The 24,727-nt window shown below is 37.9% G+C and overlaps 1 protein-coding gene and 1 long non-coding RNA gene across 2 annotated transcripts in view; one reads left to right on the forward strand and one right to left on the reverse strand.

Moving 5' to 3' along the window:
* The window catches only part of LOC115209097 (chondroitin sulfate proteoglycan 4-like), a 196,527-nt gene that overhangs the window by 106,981 nt on the left and 64,819 nt on the right, over positions 1 to 24,727 (reverse strand).
* LOC118762653 lies at positions 407 to 24,347 on the forward strand. Its single transcript, XR_004998418.1, has 3 exons — positions 407 to 566; positions 8,329 to 8,331; positions 24,003 to 24,347. It is a non-coding gene; the product is annotated as an uncharacterized LOC118762653 (long non-coding RNA).

The raw sequence follows: 24,727 nt of genomic DNA on the forward strand, positions 1-24,727 counted from the left end.
ACCTTTACTCCCACCCCTCACTTAGCGGTCAATTCTAATAGCTCTTTTGTCTTAATAATGGTCAATCACACAGTAATTTCCCTTTGTTTTAACGGTCATTTTCATAGCATTTTTTTTTTGATGGCCTGATAACTGAAGAGATGCCAGCATGGGTCTCCGCCCCGCCATCTGAAACTCGGAGTTTTATCATGGCTACCGAATAATTGTCACATATTATATTTACAGATATATATAACTGTTAAAAAGGACGTCAAACATTAAGTTAAGTTAATTTTTTGGCTCAAAAAGCAAGGCCATGTAGGGGGACATGGAGTTATGTACAGGGAGGGTGTTCTTGCAAAGAGTTCAGGACATTTCTGGTCAAGAGAGACTTTGAACCGAGCGGTCGTCGGCATCTTCACTATCTCATCCGGCAGCTTATTCCACGGATTCGCAACCCGGACGGAGAAATCTCCTCTCCTTCAATTGAGATGAAATCGTCGCAGATAGAGCTTTTCGGAGTGACCCCGCAGCCGACACTCTGGAGCAGGAGTGTAGAACAGCTCTTTTGAAACGTTACATATTCCGTTTATGATGTTGTGAGCGAGAATGAGATCACCATGGCGGTGGCGTTTTTCGAGAGAATAAAGGTCGAGCGTCTTCAGCCTTTCTTCATAAGACAAATGATTGAGACCAAGAACCATGCGGGTAGCCAGCTTCTGGACTCTTTCGAGATGATGTATGTCTTTGAGGAGATAAGGAGAAGAGGCTTGAATCTCGTACTCCAATATGGGTCTCACCAGCATGACATAGAGCATTAAGGCAAGGCAAACATCTCAAGTGATATACAATATTATATGAAGAAATTCAAATCTTACAGCTGTTTCTGGGATATCCCTGAGTATGGGATATTCCTTCATCAGAGACAAATAGAGGAAAAAAATATGGAAAATGAGAATGGTATATACCAATAAGATGACAACACAGAGGAAGGAGTAAAAGAATAAGGAGACGGAAAGAGAGAAGGAAAAAGAAGCATAAAAGTTCATAGTCCAACTTTCCAAAGTTATAAAAACAAGAGTGCGAGTCCTTAGGTGCAATCCTGCATAGATCCATGAGCGTAAGTCCTAGCATACCTAATTCATGAGTGTAAGTCCTAGTGTACCTAATTCTTTAGATCACCTGTGAAATAAACCCCCATACTTTGTGTGTGTATATATATATGCGCATTAGCCCAGTGGTTAGGGCAGCGGACTCGCAGTTGTAATATCGCGGTTTCGATTCCCAGACCGGGTGTTGTCAGTGTTTATTGAGCGTAAACACCCAAAGCCCCACGAGGCTCCGGCAGGGGGTGGTGGCGATCCGTCCTGTACTCTTTTGCCACAACTTTCTCTCACTCTTTCCTCTGATGGCCTGCTCGCTTAGCCAGCGGGGTGGCATCACTTGAAGGCTAAAACAATGCAAAGCACATTGTGACCAGCGATGTGTAGCAATATCTGATAGCCTGGTCGGTCACGGTCACGGTGATATATATATATATATAAAAATAGATAGATAAATAGATATTTAACTATAATTGTCACTAAACGTGACCAGGGTGTTAGAAACACATACACTGCTAGAAATAAGTGTTAAAATGCTGTAATGCTGTAGTCAAAGCACATAATTGTATGCATATATACTGACAGGGACTCTAATCATCTGAAAACACCTTTCAAGAATACGGAATTCTCGAATGACGTTTTTGGGCAATTACAGTCCATCAGTATATAAGTATACAATAATGTGGTTTGAGTACAACATTAAAGCATTTTAGCTGTTACTTCTAGCCATGTAGTCACACTTCGTGAGGAGTCTAGTTTTCCTTTTTGGTGAAACATTGCAAACTGCTGCCTACTTTAATTTTATTAATTGATTGATTGATTGATTGACAGACAGACAAACACACACCTATATATATATATATATATATATCTCTCTATATATAAACGGCAGTTTGTCTGTGCGTGTTTCTGTGTGTCTGTTTTCTCGTACCCTCACCCTGACCACGGCTTTCAACCGATTCTGATGAAACTTGACACACGCATAGCCCAATGTCATAATTCAAAACTAACGCAGCGAAAATTTTGAAAAGTTCCCCCAGTTCTGAAAAAAATCGATAAATTCGACATGGGGTCGAGAATAAAAAAAAACAAACCACAGACTGTCTAGGGGACGCAACTCCACCTTTTTTTACTCTCAAAAAAAAATTTACCATCATTTTTTTTCCATTTTTTTGCTATTTTTTGGCTATAACTCTCTAAAAATGCTTTACAAACCCGAGCAACGCCGGGCGATACTGCTAGTATATATATATATATATACATATATATGTATGGGTGTCTGTGTGTGAGCATGTACACATACATGGCCATCTATATTAGATAGATATAGAAAGCAGCAGAGAAGAAAATAAATAATGATAATTCTAGGAGATCCTTCCTAATTTTCAGTATAAATATGTGTTCTTAGGTTGAAAAATATTTAAAAAATAAGAAAAACACTGAATGGTGGATAATTGGAAGGAAAAATTTTAGAAGATATTTTACATTTCTGTTGCAAATGAGCTTCTAAATGCTAAAATAAATTCTTCATTTCTTATATGTTCCTGCATGGATTATGAGAGGAGAACAATTAGAGACATCTAACAAGATTTTGCTGATAAATCTAAAAAGCTAGTGAATATCAAACAGATGTTCTTAACTGCTTGAAAAGCTTTCAAATATAGAATATTTGGTCCCATGTTCATCAATAGCAAGTCCAATTCCACCAACATTTAAAAAATTTTATAATGCCCAAGACAATCATTAATGTCTCCACTCAGTCAAAACAAGAGAACACCATTAAGAACCTTTCCAGCTCAAAGATATTCTTTCTCTGTTAGTTGATTTTGTTCATTACCACCATATTTTGTTGTGTATATTGCCTGTAGCTGCAATCTATGTGAAGGATAGGATGGATGAAGTGAAGTATTCTGTTTTGTGCAGACGAAGCAATCAAATCTTTTAAAATTATTCTTCACTGTCACATATTGCTAGTTTATTTTCCTTCACAAAGTGTGTCAAAATGAACATTTTCAGTCCACCGTATACACAGAAATGCTATCAATCTTATTAGGTAAGGACTAAAATCTATTGATTGCACTGATTGGAGGATTAGTAAAGATAGTGTTGGTTGTGTATCTAATAATAGTGGAGTTGCTAGGTTGCTAGTTATCAGGAATGATGAAGGTATTCTTTGATGCATGTATGACATGTGGTGTTGGTGGAGCAGTGAAAAGTGGACAGTGAATGTAGGAAATAACTAGTGGCTGAAGTGGAATGAATTTAAAATAATCCACCTGATGTGTAATGAGAATCTAAAATATACATGTACACACACATGCACATAATTGTATGCATCTATGTATGTTTATTTATATATATATATATATATATATATATATATTATATATATAAATATATACATGCATATATGCATATACATAATATGTATATATATATATATATATATATATATATATATACACACACACATATACAATCATCATCATTTAAAGTCCATTTTCTATGCTGGCATAGGTTGAATGGTTTGACTGAAAACTGGTTAGCTAGGGGCTGCTATATATATATATATATATATACATGCATGTACATATATATGTGTATATATATATGTATGCATAATGTATGTATGAATATATATATATATATTACAGGATGCATAAGGTATTTAAGGTCATACCTTTTTGGGGTCATTGTGGCATCCCAGTGGGTTTAAGTGTGTTCAGAAATTCAACAGGGCATTGAACAACCTTGTCTTGATTGACTGTTGTCAGTTGATTAAAAAGACATTTCTGATGTATCTGTTAACTTTTGAAGAAGTGAATGATTGAGTTTATCAACCATTTCATTAGTTGTATGAGTGCAGATAGCATGGTAGTATTGAAGGTGCTGACATGTGGGGTCGTGTCCAGTTCTGCTTTGAATATATCTTTTATTGTGATAGATGCCTTTTATCCTGGCATTATTCTCCTCAAGATTCCATTACATGCAAGAGAGATGTAGGTTACTATGAAGGAGGAAGAGCATCAATTAACTACAATGTGAAAAACCATGGAAAGATTCATTCCATGCTCAGAATATCTTTGCAAGAGCATATCTGAAATGAGATAATTCAAGAACAAAGCAAAGTAAACAACATGATAGCAGAATTCTGAAAGCACAAATTCCACTGGGTCAGACATATTGCAAAGTTCATTGACAAGGAATGGACCCATGCAGTCGTCAAATGGTATCCAAAATGTTGGAAAAGGCTACTCGTAAGACCTCCATGATGATGGAAAGACAGCAGTGGATAAATAACAACATCACATAGTCTGGTCGATACAGTGATATATAAATATACATTTGCATGTATGCATCATATACGTGTGTGTATATATCATATGTACATATACATATATTTTAATTCTTTTATGCTGAAGCTTATAAATGCATATAAATACTGGGTTGATAATCCATTTTGGATAGAAATAGTAAAAGGCACTTATGTGCTTCAAGATCAAATTCCAAAAAGGAATTAATTCATGTTCTCTTGATAGTTTATAAATTCTTATGATGTCAGCAACACACAGGCCTTGCTGGTAAGAATAAAGTTTTTAAAATGGATAGAGAAATTCAAAGGATTGCTTAGGTCCAATGGTAGAATGTCTGTTCATGTCCACAGGAAAAATTCAACATTTTCTATCCAAAAGTGTTTTTTAACCCAATATTTATATGTTATTATATTTATAGCATTTACGTGCTTCGAGATCCAATTTCAAAACAGAATTAATTCACACTCTCTCAAAAGTTTATAAAAATTCTTATGACATCAACAACATACATATGTATCCACACACACACACACACGTTTTATGGTTTTCAAGCATAGCAATATTAATAACCAGGAGTGGCTGTGTGGTAAGTAGCTTGCTAACCAACCACATGGTTGCGGGTTCAGTCCCACTGCGTGGCATCTTGGGCAAGTGTCTTCTGCTATAGCCCCGGGCCGACCAATGCTTTGTGAGTGGATTTGGTAGACGGAAACTGAAAGAAGCCTGTCGTATATATATATATATATATATATATATGTGTGTGTGTGTGTGTTTGTGTGTCTGTGTATGTCCCCCTAGCATTGCTTGACAACCGATGCTGGTGTGTTTATGTCCCCGTTACATATCGGTTCGGCAAAAGAGACCGATAGAATAAAGTACTGGGCTTACAAAAGAATAAATCACGGGGTCGATTTGATCGACTAAAGGCGGTGCTCCAGCATGGCCACAGTCAAATGACTGAAACAAGTAAAAGAGTAAAGAGTAAAGAGTTGTTAGAACTCAATATACGTATGCTTTAGAGCAAAGTAGTAGGTGAGTACAGATCTAGAAACTATACAGAAAAAGAATACTAATGGCAGTTCTTTTCAAAGTTACAACATTCCATAGAATTACTGTTTATATTTGTTTCCTATAATGCTTAGCAGATGAGAAATACAATCTGGCAGTAAATAGAATGTGATCTATTACAAGGAGCTTTTACTGTTTGAGAAATTGTATTATAGAGTGGAACCATTATGTTGTAGCTAGTTGAGAGCTGAGCAACTTGACCCGTAGACACAACACATGTATGAGCTGCTGACCCCTCAGCTCATTGTGAATATCACCACTTTAGACAGTCATACATTCTAAAGACTGAGGAAGGGTAATACAGAGATATTAAATCTGGTAATCATGCCGTCTCAAAGATTGGCAGCAGCAATTTTACCTATGCTAGTTTGGTGGTGACTTGGTTATTGCGCAAATGGTGGTGTTGGTGGGTGTGATAGTAGTTGTGTTAGTATGGTGGTAGTGTTAGCAGTGATGGTATCAATTGTACTTCTGTCTGTGTTAATGGTGCTGCTATAGTAAGGGTAGCAACATTGCTGTCAATTACAATATTCTTGTCTGTTATTCTTAGTGGGTGCCTTTCTGATTTGCTTCGTAGCACTCAAAAGAAATAAAAAATAATTGTATTTGAAGAGTTTGTTGTAATTAGTGGAGGCGCAATGGCCCAGTGGTTAGGGCAGCGGACTCGCGGTCATAGGATCGCGGTCATAGGATCGCGGTTTCGATTCCCAGACCGGGCGTTGTGAGTGTTTATTGAGCGAAAACACCTAAAGCTCCACGCGGCTCCGGCAGGGGATGATGGTGATCCCTGCTGTACTCTTTCACCACAACTTTCTCTCACTCTTACTTCCTGTTTCTGTTGTACCTGTATTTCAAAGGGCCGGCCTTGTCACTCTCTGTGTCACGCTGAATATCCCCGAGAACTACGTTAAGGGTACACGTGTCTGTGGAGTGCTCAGCCACTTACACGTTAATTTCACGAGCAGGCTGTTCCGTTGATTCGGATCAACCGGAACCCTCGTCGTCATAACCGACGGAGTGCTTCCATGTTGTAATTGTTATGTTTAGCTCCAATTCTATTCGAATCAAGTAGGCTTATGATTGAAATCATTTCAGCCATAAACATGCTGCTTTTTAGGAGGAAACAAAGATTACATTATAGATTATGTCCCTCCTGCATTAAGACAGTGGAGTCTGATTTAAGGGAGATTTAACTGGTTGAGTCACTGTGTAATGGTTGCTTATAGGGGTGCCTTGCCTCTGTGACATTGCTACCATTATTATCTTTATTGTAATAGGATATTTTATATATTATTACAGTAGCAGTAGAGCTCAAAGTTTTGATAGGCTATAAACTTGTGTGCATTTTCCAGATTACTGTTGTTGTAGCAACTTGTTTCTTTTAATACTTGATGACAAGTTTTTTCAAAGCCTCAGTTCCCTCAGCTATGATGATCAGGAAACCTTTCTTTTGGATTAAATTGAATTGGCCGAGTATTCTATGTTAGGCATTCATCCATGAAAGGCTGATCTGCACCAATCATGCCATTTTAGATTTATGTTTCATGTAACACTCCATGCATCTATGCAGCTCTCTTAACCCTTTAGTATTTAAACCGGCCATATCTGGACAAAATAGCTAATCTGTTTTATGTTCAAACTGACCAGATCCAGGCTCTCACACCTACCCTACAATGTTATTCTACATTAAGTAATTACACCATCAAGATCTTGAAGATATGAGATAATGCATGATTAATCCAAATCAATGGGAATCAATAGGCATTATGTTTGATAGAATAATCTGAACACTAAAGGGTTAAATAAGTAGGAAATAGGTTCTGTTCACACTTGCTTGCTGTCTTATAGAACACACATAAGCCCAAGATTTTATTTTCATAGCTTACAAAGAGTAATTAAAAATTCTTTGATAAAATAATTGCACTGAATCCTTGTTGGCTCAAAAGACATCCTCCAGGAAACTGTCCAGTTTTCATACCAACATTTTTAATCAAGTTAGCTATTACAAGGTCACCCTAACATGCTAATAATAAAATCATTTCTGAAAATTAAGAACAAATATGGAACAAGTATTGAACCTTGTTAAATCTGGATTATGGATTATGGATGGGTAATGAATGAAGATTCATCTGAAAGAATAATCTTAATGGTTCTCCCATTAAGGTTGCTCACCAAACAGTTACATAATAAACTAGCAGTATCGCCTGGCGTTGATCGGGTTTGTAAGGGAAATAACTATATAAGCATTTTTAGAGATGTAAAGTATAATAGCCATCTTAATATGGCTAACCACAAAAGGGGGTGTTACTGTGGCTTTTTACATTCTGAGATTTAATAATACATTTTTAGAGAGTTACTTCCCTTATATAATAGCAAAAAAAATGCATTAAAAATGGGAAAAATTGATGGTAATTTTTTTTTTAAATCGTAGACTCATCGTAGACGTGCGCTAATACCCAGAAGGGCTCGATATGAATCACGACTATAAGATACCCGGTTTTGGTTAAACTGCACCGCAAAATGTGGGAGTAGTTAGGAATCTAAATCGTAGGAGACAGACACACAACTTCACTTTTATTTATAAAGATTTCCCAAGATTCCTTTGAATATCAACTTGACTAAGTTCATTGCATCAAACAATTAAAACCCAATAATGTTCTGGGCTATGACACATATTTCCTAACCTACAGTTAAGAAATTGTCTTATTTATAAGAAAATAACAAAGGTTTGCTGTACTGGGGTTTGATTGGTGCCAGGTTATTCCTCCGAAATGAATCGCTAAAGATAACTTTGTTTGCTGCTGCTCAGAGATGAGTGGAATCAGCACACACACACACACACACACATATATAGGAAGAGAGAGGAAGTGAGAGAGTCAGGGAAGAAAGAAGTTATATCATTGTCTTCCTTTCTCGGGATCTTTCCTTCTCCTATGTTTCCGACGAAGAGCTCTGCTCGAAACGTCAAACCCTCCTTCTTCCCTTCTTTCCTGCATGTCCAATAATACTTTATTTGTTCCGCTTCCTTGCGTTGTTGTCTTTTTGTTTTCTTATTTAGATTAACTTTATATATATATATATATATATATATATATATATATATATATATACCAATATCATCACACTTTTTAATTCATTTTTTTTCAAGCAGGTTACCTGATTGAATACTTGTAGCATAAAAGGAGTAATGCATCAACTGCTTCCACAAAATATAATTCTAAATAATTATATACTTATTATATAATTATATAATTTAGATCTACTAAATGTATTTGTAAGTCCTGATTAGTCAATGTTACAATTTCACCTGTACATGCACACATATTTCGAAATATAATCAAAACAAACACCTTTCATATCCAAGAATATCTAAGCAGAAAAACACTATATATACGTGTATATGTATATGTCTGTGTGTCTGTGTGTGTATATATATATATGGCCCCCGTGCCGGTGGCATGTAAAATGCACCCACTACACTCTCATAGTGGTTGGTGTTAGGAAGGGCATCCAGCTGTAGAATATATATATATATATCATCATCATCATCATCATCGTTTAGCGTCCGTTTTCCATGCTAGCATGGGTTGGACGGTTCTACTGGGATCTGTGAAGCCAGAAGGCTTCATCAGGCCCAGTCAAATCTGGCAGTGTTTTTACGGCTGGATGCCCTTCCTAACGCCAACCACTCCGTGAGTGTAGTGGGTGCTTTTTACGTGCCACCCGCACAGTTGCCAGACAGAGCTGGCAAACGGCCACGAATGTATGGCGCTTTTTATGTGCCACCAGCACGAGGGCCAGGCCAGGCTGGCAACGGACACGAAACGGGGCGGTGCTGGCAATGGTCGCGAAACGGAAGGTTCTCTTACATGCCACCGGCACTGGTAACACATCAGCTATTTCCATTGATCGATTTCCATTCTGATCCTCACTTGCCTCAACGGGTCTTCACAAGTAGAGTTTCGACATGCCACCGGCACTGGTAACACATCTGCAATTTCCATTGATCGATTTCGATTCTGATCCTCACTTGCCTCAACAGGTCTTCACAAGTAGAGTTTTGTGTCCCAAGGAGGGAAGGTATGCATACGTAGGCTGGCTCCATCCCATGTAGAAGGCCACGGGTTATGGACTCACTTGTCCTGCCGGGTCTTCTCGCGCACAGCACACTTCCAGAGGTCTCGGTCTCTAGTCATTTCCTCAGTGAGACCTAAAGTTCGAAGGTCGTGCTTCACCACCTCGTCCCAGGTTTTCCTGGGTCTGCCTCTTCCACAGGTTCCCTCAACCGCTAGGGTGTGGCACTTTTTCACACAACTATCTTCATCCATTCTCGCCACATGACCATACCAGCACAAACGTATCTCTTGCACACCACAACTGATGCTTCTTAGGTCCAGCTTTTCTCTCAAGGTACTTACACTCTGCCGAGTATGAGTACTGACATTACACATCCATCGGAGCATACATATATACAAACACACACTCACATGTGAAGCACATGGCCGAGTGGTTAGGCTGCTGCACTCACAATTGTTAGAATGTGAGTTCAATTCCCAGACCGGACAGTGCATTGTGATCAGTAATGTGTAACATCTGATAGTCAGGTTGGTCATGCATATGGCCACAGCTCATTAGCTGAAACTGGAAAAATCAAAAAATCAAAAATCATATATAGGCGCAGGTGCAGCTGTGTGGTAAGAAGCTTGCTTTCCAACCACATGGTTCCCGGTTCAGTCCCACCGCATGGCACTCTGGCTGTCTTCTACTATAGCCTCATGCTGACCAAAGCCTTGTGAGTGGATTTGGTAGATGGAAACTGAAAGAAGCCCGTCATGTATGTATGTATGTATGTGTGTGTGTGTGTTTGTCCCCCATCACTGCTTGACAACCAGTGCTGGTGTGTTTATGTCCCCGTAACTTAGTGGTTCAGCACAAGAGACTGATAGATTAAGTGCCAGGTTTCAAAAAATAAGTACTGGGGTTGATACATTCAACTAAAATTTCAAGGTGGTGCCCCAGCATGGCCGCAGTCAAATGACTGAAACAAGTAAAAAGACAAAAAGATTATAATTATCTTTATTATATATATAAAACTGAGAATGTGTGTCTGTCTGTCTGTCTGTCTGCATGTTTCCCTAAAACTTGAGAACTACACAACCAATTTCATTCAAATTTTACACATGCCTTACTTAGGGTCTATGTAGTTTGATGGGCAAAAAAAAAATGTTCGACTTCTTGCCTAAAGCGAGCCCATAGCAATATCATATCTTCTCCACTATTTCAGTATTACGTGTTAAAAGTGAAACAAAAACGTTTCTCTATTTTATGTCAGATACTTTCACTTTAACAATAAAAATAATAACAATTGAATTATATGTAGTAAGTAATAATTAAATTCAAACTAAAGTATAATATAATCGTAACATAACAAAAGTAAAAATAGCAATTGGTATAAATTGCATCAATGATTTGAACTTGAATAAGTGGTTTCACATGAATGGGAATAAATTAAAAATAAAATTAGCGTACAGAAATAGTCCAGATGGATAATAAAAAATTAAATTAAAGAAAAGACTATTGTCTATAAAGTATACAATGTAGAGAAAAAAGATTTGCACACATGGAGGAAAGCACCTTCGAAAAGTGTCTTGGTGCGACTATGAAAGGTATCAGAGGCGGTAAATTCGCCACAATAGAAGCAAGGTTTGAGTCAACGGAGCATGCAAAGGGAGTACTCGACTCGAACTTGCAAATGGGAAATATTTAATTTTTACCTTTATATCTGGGACGTAGGACGTGCCGGAAACAAATTTAAAATGCCCCCCACCCCCCGAAGTAGAGGTAGGCTAGATTGTAGCCACACTTCTAAACAAGAGGGAGGACAAGATACAATTGATTGAAATTACAAGAGACGGGCTAACAATTCCAGTCTGTTATATATTTTGAGTATTGTTATCACTAGCGATATCAAGATATAACTTTGTATTTTGTATTTTGTGTAGATGTATATATATATAGATGTACATGTAATATATACACATATATACATGCACTAGCACTATGACCCGGCAACGACGGGTCTTTAATGCTAGTATATATATATATCACCTATTGTAATGGAGACAGCCATTAACAATGTCCTTCTCTGACATCTACCTCACTCAGAAATCAAAATGGTAGACATTAATGACTACCATTTTGATTCCTGGTTTACATAGATCCAGATTCACTAGTAACCTACTCCATTGTTATCTGCTAGTGGGGCTCTTGTCTTAAAGGAATTCGGTTAAAGTCATGTTGACATCCTTAACTTACATCAGTAAAGCTGTCCACCATATCTGGCACACCAAAGCTTCCTGCCTCTCGGTTCCACCATCTCTCATCTCTTGAACCAACAGCTTCATATCAGATTACACTATGCCATATATGCTGCTGCAGCCTTTTCTGCCTCTCATTCTATCAGCTTCAATGTAGCCCTGAGTTTGGTTTTATCTGTTGTTCTCTTCCTTCTGTGTCAATGACTTACTTGCTACCGTATTCAACAACACTCATTCTTATGCAGATAATATTACTCTTCATTCCACCTTAACACTCTTCAACCATATATTATCTACTTATAACCTAGACACCATGTCAAACACATGCTAACCCCATGAACAGAGACCTTAAAAGCATCCTCCAATGGGAATATACCAATTTTGTTTCAGAAGCGAGAAAGCACATTTCAAGAAAACATCATTGCATCACATAATTATTCTTTAATCATGAGCAGCACTCAATTAAAAAATGCTCAAAATTGCTCCGATTATTAGGTCTTACTACCACTAAGGATCTCTCAGTGGGAAAAAAAACATAGGGAAAAAAACATAGGACTCCCTATTGTCCTCAAAGGAGTAGCCACATGTAGTATGTTGAAAGGGAGTAGGTATAAATTCTATTTAGTATACCCAATGGATGCACAAGAGATGTAGTGGAACCATAGGCAGGCTGAGAGAAAAGGAAGGCTTCATATGTAACAGATTCAATGAAGTGGTAAGAGTTGGAACATCCATGAAATAAGTTCTTTCAGATGCTCAGAAAACTCTAAAGAAGTAATGAGAACAATTATTTCTTAAATAGTAGAAGCTATCAAGATGGAAATGGGTGCACCAAAATCATAGTAACTAGAATAAGAACAGAATGGGAAAAGTTTAGAGAGCTGTTACTTCTGCTGATAACATAGGGAATTTCCATGTAAGTGAAGGGCAGATTGCATGATGTTAATGTGAAAAGTACAATGTTGCATGTAAGTAAAACATAAGCATTTAATGCAGAAGATATATGAAGGATGGGAAAGAAATGAGGTGTGTGTGTTCCATTGGGTATGTAAAGTTCAGTGAACATGAACGATTGCATGCAAAAGACCTGAGAGAAAAACTAGATACCAGAGGAATCAAACGAAGTGTGCAAAAGAAGAGATTTCACAGACAAGTAATGCATTTAGCAAATGTCAGTTGGATAAAGAAACTCCTAACAATCCAAGTAAAAGGAACCGACCAAAAAAGAAACAAGGAAGACATGGGACGAAGTAGGAAAGATTGAATTCATGAGGCTGGACATCACATACAAGATGATGAGGGACAGCAATAAGTGGCAAGATGCTGAACTAGAGAAGATGTGTCTAACTCATGCATGGAAAATGGATACAAATGTGATGGTAATGATGATGGTGATGTGTATATATACACACACACAAACACAAATGTACTTCTCTCCCTATATACCACCTCCTTCATTTAGTATATCTTTCACTCTCCTCCTCATCTAGCAATTTCCCTTATCTATCAATCAATCAATCTCTCTCTTCACTATCTATTAATCTATTTCTATCTTTCTCTCATCTTATACTATTAATATTTCTCTCAAAGAAACGGTACAATAAAACCTGCGTATTTTATACCAGCATGTCAGTATGTGTGTCCATGTATTTGTGTATATAATTGAATGTGTTTTAGTATATCCATAAATGTATATACTCGTGTGTGTGTGTGTGTGTGTGTGTGTGTGGATGGACACACTTTCATGAGTGTTAAAGTATTTGAGTCAGTGCATGTGATTGTGTTTATACAGATTTGATATACGCAAGCACACACAAGCACATATATAGCAGGTTAGACGATGGTATGGCATAACTGAATCATACCCTCAATCTCTCCATCATTACCACTATCACTATCTCTATCAGGATCTTCACACTACTGCCCCTCATCATCTCCATCATCACTATCTCCTCCTCCTCCTCTTTATCATCACCATCATAACCACCATTATCACTACTCCCATCACCACTATCACCATTGTTTAGCATCATATGCATCATCATCATCATCATCCTTATAATCAACTTTCTCATCATGCTACTAAAACCACCACCATTATCATTACCATTACCACCATCATCAGAGTCATCTTGCATTTGGTTAAAGCAACATGGAAGCACTTTGGCATTTTGGCTTTTTCTGAATAAAAGAGAAAGATTATCATGTAGTTACTGATTGCCGAAAACTGTTGCACTTGTAAATGGTGAAAACCTTTTAAGAGAGTGAAATAATTTTCCTTTATTGAATGACTAACAAGAATCTTTTTTTTTTTATTATTATCATTATCAAGAAAGAAAAAAAAGAAAATGAAAGTTCTTATGCCCATAACCAAATAGTAAAAAAATAAAATAGAAATTTAAAAAAGAAACTACTGAACAAATGTTATTTATTTAGCAGAGATGGTGAAGGAGATGGTAGTGTTTGAAGGGGATAAAAGCAAATATGTTATTGATTCTGTTAGTGTAGGGGTGAATCTCTTAGCTAAAGTTAAAAAGAAACGAAAAAATGAATAAAAAAAAATAATGCAGTTGTAAAAGATTGACAACCATAACCCAACATATTCAATTTTGTGAATACCTATCATCTTGCCATTACCCTAAACAGTTAAAAGATGATAAACAGCTTTAAACTTTTTGCCCAAAACTAGAAGTGTTGTAAATGTTTGGTATTGAAAGTGTTTGAAGAATGTCAATACAGGAATAAACTATCATCCTTAACTATCATCCTTGGATACATCCAAGGACTACATTGGACTCCACTATTTACTTTAGCTTGGTTTCTATGGTTGATGCCCTTCTTAAAGCCAACCACTTTACAGCATGCACTGGGTGCTTTTTGTGGAACCAGCACTAGTGGGGTCACAATGCAGCTTCCAAGACACCAGATGATGGGTTAACGAATGAGAAAAGGAGTTAGAGCTGAATGGATTACTTGCAGTTGAGGGGTCACATGGCAATTCACATTTTGGTAGAGGTGAGGGAGTGATCAGGGTGGAATAGGGAAGAGATAAAATAGTGGTGATAAGACATCTGTGTGGACCCTTAATGTCTGAGGCAAGTAGAAGTGAATGGGGGCAGAGGAACCAGGATTGTGGGTGGATGGGGTTGCAAGAGTGCTTGGCAGAGTGAGAGATGGTTAGAGATGGATAATTGGTAAGAAAGTGCATATAATAAGGAATAAGTGTTGAGTGGATGTTATGTAGGGGAAGTAAGGAAGAGTAGGTGACAACTGTGTAAGATTAGACAGGGTTGAAGAGTGGAAACAGTGAATAGTGGATAAGAGTGTGTGTGTGGGGGTGGTGATTAAAGATGCATGGTGATGAAAAGTAGCAGAAGAGTAAAAATGATACAGTTGATAGGAGAAAGATATAAGACAGAGAGATGCCAGGTGGTTGAGTAGGTTGTAAGAGTGTTGGGACAGAAAGACAAGTGTAATACATGGACAGAGTGAGAGACATATGGTGATATAGAAGGTGAGATGATTTGGGGGGGAGGTCAAGATAAAATGTGAGTGGTGGACAGTATTAAGGATGAGGGATGTATAAGAACTAAAATGGTTCCAAGGAGTAAGAAAGATTAGTGGTCTCAAGGATATGCTGCAGTTTGAGAGATGATGGGTGGCGGGTCATCTTGAGAAGGAAATCAAGCAAAGGGCCAAGCTGTGCATGGGTGTGTGTGTGTGCTTCCAGTATTTTTTGTTGAGCTGGGTGGATCCTTTTGAGAACCACATATTACCAGTCAACCTGGTTATTTTTCATCTTCTCTGTCAGGTTCAAGATCCTGAGATCAGCCTTCACCACTTTGTCCCGTGTTTTCATGTGTCTCCCTCTTTCACAAGCTCCATCCACGTTAAGTGATTGTCACTTCTTTATACAGCAGTCCTCGTTCATATGCATCATATAACCATACTAGTACAGTCTTGTTTTTTACACGCTACATCTGATTCTTCTTACACCCAGTTTTTTGTCTCAGCACATTTGTACTATATCATTCTTGTACACTAACATAGGAGGCGCAATGGCCCAGTGGTTAGGGCAGTGGACTCGCGGTCGTAGGATCGCGGTTTCGATTCCCAGACCGGGCGTTGTGAGTGTTTATTGAGTGAAAACACCTAAAGCTCCACGAGGCTCCGGCAGGGGATGGTGGTGATCCCTGCTGTACCCTTTCACCACAACTTTCTCCCACTCTTACTTCCTGTTTCTGTTGTACCTGTATTTCAAAGGGCCGGCCTTGTCACTCTCTGTGTCACGCCGAATATCCCCGAAAACTACGTTAAGGGTACACGTGTCTGTGGAGTGCTCAGCCACTTACACGTTAATTTCACGAGCAGGCTGTTCCGTTGATCGGATCAACCAGAACCCTCGTCGTCGTAACCGACGGAGTGCTTCCACCACACTGACATTGCACATCCATCATAGCATGCTTGCACTATTTCTCTTGACACTTCTCAAATATTCTGCAGTAAAGGCTCATGTTTCCTTATCATGCAGCATCAGAGTTCAGAATGTAAGCACCATACAATCTGCCCTTCACTTTGAGGAAAAACTCCTTCTGGCCAGCAGCAGAACTTCCAAACCATCCAGGTATTTGAGAGAATTTATTCTTGATGAACTCATAGAACATACTACTCCAATATACCTGTCACATATAAAGCTTACTTTCTCTGATAGTCTGCCTGTGATTCCACTACAGCTCTTGAGTGTCCATAATTCATATTGGGTACCTACTTATATTGGTTGATACTTACTTCTTTACTGCATGTCATGTAAGGCATTTTCCATGAAGATACCTCTTGATTTAGAATTTCCTTTCTAATTTCCCTGTAGATTCACTTATGAGAACTATATCAGCTTAATGAAATCCCCATGGATATTCAGCCTTAAACTCTTCTGTGGGATTATGATGAATAAGGATTGAGGACCTAAACTTGATAAACTACATTCATGCTAAATTTGAAGTTGTTGTCAGCTCTCACTTTACTTGCTGCATCTTTGTACATAGCTTACACAGTCCTCCCAGGCCACTTGTCTACACTAGTTCCTTCAGTGACCACCAAATTACTGAACATGGTACCTTGTCAAAAACCTTCTCCAAATCAATAGAAGCCAGGTACAACATTTATTCTTAGCCAACCAGGTTAAGATTAAAACTATATGCACAAACATGCATGCACACATACAAACATGTGTGTGTGTGTTTGTGTGAGGTCGGTCATTGCATATCTGGACAGATTGTGGTTGAGTCAGTTCTGACACTAACCTACTGCTTCCCAAAATCAGGGATTATGTCTTGTTCATGCATTCCATTTTCAACATGCCTTCTTTGGTTGAATGCCCTTCTGATAGCCAATTATTTTATAGAGGTTACTGGGTGCAACACTAGCACTATAAAAGCTGTCTTGTCTTTGCTAAGACTAAACAGGGTTCTCTATCTTACATTGTCTCCAGTCATTTGTTCACCAACATCCGGCTGAAGAGTCAATTCTACTCTGAAATGTCTTTGCATGTTTCCCTATGTTCTCCCAATAAAACTAGATTAGATGGGAAAAGAGTGCTACAAAAGCATTAAAAGTTTTTTAAAAATCAGTGACAGAAGCGATAGTGTGACAGAAAACAGAATTATGGGAGAGAGAATGAGGAGTGGTGGTCAGCTACATGATGTTGGCAAATAGACTAAATAGAAGCAACATGCACGAGTAAGTGCAAGAAAAGAAGGTAATAGCAGAGAAGCAAAGAAATAAGGGTGAATGAATGGTACAGGAGAGAGAGAGAGAGAGAGAAGTGAAAGAAATGAGAGAGAGTGATGGGAGAGGGAATGGTGAATATAAAAAATGAATGATAGATGAGGGAATAATATAAGAGTAATGGATATCATTGAAGATGGATGATGGATTAACAATAACAAGTGATGGAAGCGGAAGGAATAAGTGAGAGGGTGATAACAAACAATAAAAAGGAACTGGTGACTGTACAGGAGTACTTCACATGAGAGGAAATATGTTAAATGTGATGGGAATCATCAACTGAATTTAACAATTTTTCCTTTATATTAATTTAGTGATAAAGCATCTGAAGAGCAGTTGATAAGTAAGGAGACCACCTTCATTGAAAAATATTAATTGCACTTAAATGAGAACATTTAATTAACCCTTTCGTTACCAACCCGGCTGAAACCTGCTCTGGCTCTAAGTACAAATATCTTGTTTGCATAAGTTTTGAATTAAAATCTTCCACCAAACCTTAGTCACAATTTATGTTCCTAACACCAGCTTAATGATAACTAAGTTATTTTACTAAATTCTTTGTTATGTTTGAAGTAATTGACAGAAACATTGAGCATCTCAAAATAAATACAGTAACAAAAGGGTTAATTTCCAAGTAGTCTCTTCCAGTCTCCTGGATATCACTTGACAACTGCATGGTGCCACCTAGTTTCTGTGAGCCTTGCAATAATATCCAGCCCAGCAGAACTTGTACTTTCGGGATTCTGCAATCACACTGTTCACTCCCCACCATTCTTGAATTACCTCATTTCTAATATACCCCTGCAATCACGTTCTTGTTAGGGCCCTCTGAAGAAGAAAGATCAGAATCTAGCCAGCTGTTCTTACTTCTTCATAGTAGCCCACAAACAGATTGGCATGCTGAGTCTTGTCTAGTACTTTGAGCACATCTTTAATGCCTTCTATTTTGTTCTTATTCTGTGTAAGATTAGATAGGGTTGAAGAGTGGAAACAGTGAATAGTGGATAAGAGTGTGTGGGGGGGGGGTGATTAAAGATGCATGGTGATGAAGAGTAGCAGAGGAGTAAAAATGATACAGTTGATAGGAGAAAGATATAAGACAGAGAGATGCCAGGTGGTTGAGTAGGTTGTAAGAGTGTTGGGACAGAAAGACAAGTGTAATACATGGACAGAGTGAGAGACATATGGTGATATAGAAGGTGAGATGATTTGGGGGGGGGGGTCAAGATAAAATGTGAGTGGTGGACAGTATTAAGGATGAGGGATGTATAAGAACTAAAATGGTTCCAAGGAGTAAGAAAGATTAGTGGTCTCAAGGATATGCTGCAGTTTGAGAGATGATGGGTGGCGGGTCATCTTGAGAAGGAAATCAAGCAAAGGGCCAAGCTGTGCATGGGTGTGTGTGTGTGCTTCCAGTATTTTTTGTTGAGCTGGGTGGATCCTTTTGAGATCATGTTTCAGTATATATTTATTGTCTCTACTGGGTAGATGTGCTCCTTCACCTCTTCAATCTCATAGCTTTACCCTACTATTTAGCCTTATTTCAGACATGTCTTGGGGTGGCTTATTCTGAGGCCTACTAATGACATCTAGTTGTCCAGCCCTGCCAGCAGAGTCTGCACCAAATCTGAGGTTTCTGCAATGAGCACAAAGTCATCTGCCGACCAGAAGCATATTAACAACTGATCACTGATATTGACAGCACCTTCCTAGTCAATGTTTTCATTTTTCCACGACCATTTTGAGGTATTCAGTGAAAGACTTAAGAAAAAGTTATTCATAAAAACTATCATATACACACCCAATATAAAAAAATATATCTAAGTAGTGTGTGTGTGCGTGTGCACATGCATGTGAGAGTGCAAAACTAATTTTGTGTGAATGAAGTTGTTTACATATGCATAATCTTATCTCTATATCTTTTCATCATACATCAGACCAACTTATCAGGGAGTGGCTGCTGAAGTACTAAAACCCAAAAAAGAATACAAATGAGTATTACACAGAAAATATATTACCACCTCCAAATATATAATGTGTGTGTGTGTGTAAAAAGTAGTTTCATATGTCTTCTATGCTAATTAAATTTAGAAATAAACCAAGATTGTATCCTCAACATTCTAAGGTGAGAACTACAAGTAAACAAGTAAGCAGTATACTGGATGATGAGCAGTATACTGATAATCACTAAGTTTGCATTGAATCTATAGTCATCAGCTGAAATAAGTAAAAGGGTTTTGTTATCTTTCATGTTTATCCCCTTTAATGAGACAAAGTTACCTGTGGATAGCCTATCACCTTAGCCCAAGAGAAGAACTGTCTGTCCAGTGGGTACTCTGATGTATGTAAAAAGAAACAAAAATTCCATATCAAGAAAGCTTGCAGTGGTATGTATATGAAGAACATGGACAAATACAGGTATATCAAATGCCATACAGTATAAATTCATGACTTATTACAATTATCTCTGCCACCAGGGGATGTATCAGAGTTACCAATGGATAACTGAGACTGGCTCCATATGAGGATGGGAGATAATAACTTCAGAGAATTCTTCATTCTTGAGATTGACATACCGTTACAGAAAAGGACAAGCTCAATAAACATCATCAGCACGATAACTGACCAAGGGACAAAAGCAGAGACAAGAATGGTAGAAGACATTTACAAATTATTTGCATAATCTAAATATTCATAAACAATCAAATTCTGTATGTAGATTCTATTAAATTTTGAAAATGAAATATTTTATTAAGCAGTAACTTTATACTCATCTACTTTGTGTATACATTTTGAGGAGGGGACACCCTATATAGACAGACAGACAGACAGATAGATATATATATAGATATACAAATCATTACAGACCAGATCTATATATACATAAAATCACCCCCATTGTCATCGTAATTTACTGAAGCAGACATTCTATGGTCAAATGCTCTTCCTGTCGCCCCCCCGCCCCCCCCCCATGTTTCCTAGCAAGGTAATATTTCCCCATGGCCTGACATGTTTTTCAAAGAGAACATGAAACAAGCACTGTTCAGTTACAACCATTACACAGTGTTAAGAGGAGAGCCCCCCCCCCACACACACACACATTCAATAGGCCTTTTCAGTTTCCACCTTCCAAATCCATTCACAAGGCTCTGGTTAGCCTGGGTTATAAGTAGAAGATACTTGCCCAAAGTGCCATGCAGTGGCATTGCACCCTAAAATTACATAGTAGGGAAGCAAGCTTCTTACCACATAACCATGCCTACACCTACAGTATGTATGAAAGTGTGTGATGTGAGCAGTCATGTATTTCGTTTATAACAAGAAATCTGTTCTGATCCTTTCTTTTATACTCTGACATTTCATCATCTAGCATAAGCTCCTCCGTTTCTAGTGTAGTCCCACTAGGTCAATGGAGATCTTAGTCTTGTGTGCTACATGGCAATCTCACTTGTGTTGATGCCACAACAAAAGTACCCAGTATACTCTGTAAAGTGTTTGGCATTAGGAAGAGCAAGCATCTAACTGAAGAAATCATGTCAAAGCAGTCACTAGAGCACACCAGAGTGCTCTGATCATTTCAATCAAGTCAAACTGCCAAACCCATGCCAGCATGGAAACAGACATTAAAAGATGATGATATGCATTCACACACACATACACACACGTACATACATGTGTGTATATATATATATATATATATATATATATATATATATATATATATATATATATATATATATGTATGTATGCATGTATGTATGTATCGTCAGTCTCTTTCCATTACCTCTCATCCAATAAGAATCAAACTAAATTACTATTTCCAGAATATTCTGCTTTCTCAGCAGATAGGCAGATAGTTGTAGCATTAATTCTCTGGCCTATATTGAGTGTGGACTGGTAATATAGATAGTGACGAAGAAGAGTAAGAAAATCAGAGAGAATGAGAGATGGAATGAGGAAAGTGGGAGGAAATGCAAGAAAGACAGACAAAAAGAGTAAGAAAGCGATAAGGAAGGACATTACAATAAGATGAAAGAGATAAGGTGGAAAATTGCTGGAGACACACGGATAGTGAAATGATAATAATAAATGTAAAAGAGTTGAAAAGGGAAGGGAAAAATTGAATAAAAGACATAGAAGAAGGGAGACAGCAGAAGAGAGAAAGAGAGAGGTTTGGAAGAATGAGAGAGATCAAATAAGAATTTCTAACATAATTACACAGCTTTGTATTTTTGGTGTAGGGATGGAATTAATTAAATTCAACCAGTAATTTTACTGGTATTTCTTATATCAAACCTTGGGAGGATGAAAGACAAAGTAAATCCTGGTATGATTTGAACTCAGAATGTAAAGGGATGTAACTAAATGTTAAAATGTATGTGGTGTCACACTTTATTACTTCAGCCACTATTCTTCCCTAAAAGGAATAAATAATAGAAGAGATGGAAAGAGAGAGAGAGAGAGAGAGAGAATGAAATAAAGAGAAGAGAGAGTGTGAAGTAAGTGCAAGTGTATAAGAGAAGTAGTGAGAGAAAGAAAGAAAATAAGGAAAATAATATGAGAAAGAAAAGGAGATAGGGTGGGGAGGAAATAGGATAGAAAGAGAAATAGCAGGATTAAGAAGAAAGTATAAAATAAGGAGGGATATATAAAGGAAGGGATCAAAAAGAGAGATAGAAAGAAAGAGAGAGAGGAAAAGAAAAATAAATAGGCAAAGGGAAGGAGATGAATAGAAAAAAATGAGGGAAAGGCAGAGACAAAGAAGAAAGAAGAGAAGGAAGGATAGAAAAGGAAAGAAAAGAAATGGAAAGAGAGAGGAGACAGAAAATAGGATTGAAAGGGGAAAAGAGGGAAAAATATGAGGAGATAACATGAGAAAACATGAGACAAAGATAACAGTTGGAGAAAGTAAAATAAAGAAATGGTGAAGGGGAAAGAGGAAGAGAAGAAATAAAATGGAAAAGATGTAAAAAGGAGAGAAGAAAGACGTAGGAGCAAGAGAGGAAGAACTGTGAAGAGAAGGAAAATATGGATTAACTGAAAAGTGTATTTCCATTTCTGACAATTCTGTTTTCTGGTCAACCTACATATTAATGGCTGCTCACAGGTTGTATGTATGTGTGTGTGTGTGTGTGTGTGTGTGTGTGATAGCCAAAACAGCAACAGTAGCAACAACAAGACAAGAGAACATGTGTCACTCGACTTGCAGCAAATAGCAACCAAATATATTTTAATCAAATCTTAAATGAGAAGTATACACTAAATAATGCAATCTTAGATACACTCTGAAAAAAAATGAAGCTGAGATGGTTATGGATGTAACACTTATAATCTAATCAGGCCTGATTAGAATTAGATGTACCTATACATTATATGATAAATATACTATTATATTATATACTAAATAAACAAACCAATAATGGGGCCTCAACACATTCTGCTAAAAATAGTCACCAAATCTCTCTTATATCACATTTGCTATCTTAAACAAGAACACATTCAATAGTTTACTCTCAAAGAAGCAAATGGCAGGATGGTCATGACTGGAACACTCTTGATCACAGGTCTGTTTTATTAGATTTCTGAGGTCAAACACAATAACATCAGCAAGTAGCCATCATCAATATCAACAGCAGCACAGCAGCAGCAACAGATGGAGGGAGAGGAGGAGGAGGAGGATCAACAGCAACTACAATAGCAACTATAGTTGCAGTAGTAAGTAGTAGTTGTAAAAGAAGGAGGAGGAGGAGCAGCTGTAGCAACCATGGCAATTGTAGTAGTAATAGCAACAATAATAATCGCTACAACAGCAACAGTAGTTGCAACAGTTGTAACAATATTAATTATGTACATTTTATTTTTCTCAGTTGGCTCAACGTGGAAAGAGAGGCAGGCCCGTGGCCCCTGCTATTAAGCTTCTCTTGAACTGTTGCAGGAAAAATGTGCAAGGGAGAATTACTGTGGGCCAACATTCTGGAGAGAAAATAATGATTAGTGTAGGGTTTGGAAAGGCAGTGACACAATATGGGTAACAAGGCGGCGAGCTGGCAGAAATGTTAGCACGCCGGGCGAAATGCGTTGCCGTATTTCGTCTGCCGTTATGTTCTGAGTTCAAATTCCGCCGAGGTCGACTTTGCCTTTCATCCTTTCGGGGTCAATTAAATAAGTACCAGTTACGCACTGGGGTCGATATAATCAACTTAATCCGTTTGTCTGTCCTTGTTTGTCCTCTCTGTGTTTAGCCCCTTGTGAGTAATAAAGAAATAATGAGTAACAAGAGAAGAAAAGATGAGTTGGGGGAGCCTGGGTAGGTGGAGGTTGCATGGGACCAGCCAACTAGCAAGCACCAAGAAGCAGAAGCCAGTAGAGTGACTGTAGAAAAGGCAGAGAAAGGAAACAGCACAAATGTAGGTCAGAGGTTAAAGTGCATTTGTGAGTGAAATAAACCAATTGAGTGGTCTTTCTTTGGATACAGCCTAAGATGTCTGTGAGTGTAGAAACAAGCTTCTGATGAGCCGACTGGATGTATCAGAGAGTTCAGGAAGTGAGAAATATTGATTGTTATGTGGCACCATGGTGAGTAAAGAGTGGATAACCTGATAGGTTCAGAGATGTTGATGTTGGGTTCTGAGGTAGGAATGAGATTGAGGGTAATTGGAATGTCAGTGTATCAACCAAGTATGCCTGTAGGGAAAAAAAAATTGGTGTACAGAAATAAGGATTGAAAAAGATTCAGGGATTGGCAGCATCAGAATGGGGCAAATGTGAAAGACAAGACAAGTGATGGAGAGGGATGAAGTTAAATATTGGGTTAGCAGCTAAGTTCCCGCCATTTTTTAAAATTTTAATATTTTAAAAGGTTTAATAAAAAGTACCAACTAATTAATCAATAATGTATTCACCCTTGTTGTTTACAACTTCTTCCCAACGTTCAACAAGATTTTCAATGCCTCGTTGGTAGAAATCACCCAATTTCGGCACGAAAATTGATCCAACCAAACTCTCAATTCTGCATCGGTACTAATGAAACTCTGCGTATAGCATTTGAAAGAGATCGAAAGAAGTGGAAATCCATTAGTGCCAAATCAGGAGAGTATGGCAGGTGTGGCAGCACTTCCCGGCCATGCATTTGCATGGCTTCCTTGGTCATATTGGCGATATG

This window comes from Octopus sinensis, linkage group LG3, assembly GCF_006345805.1.
Source record: "Octopus sinensis linkage group LG3, ASM634580v1, whole genome shotgun sequence".
Lineage (NCBI taxonomy): Eukaryota > Metazoa > Mollusca > Cephalopoda > Octopoda > Octopodidae > Octopus > Octopus sinensis.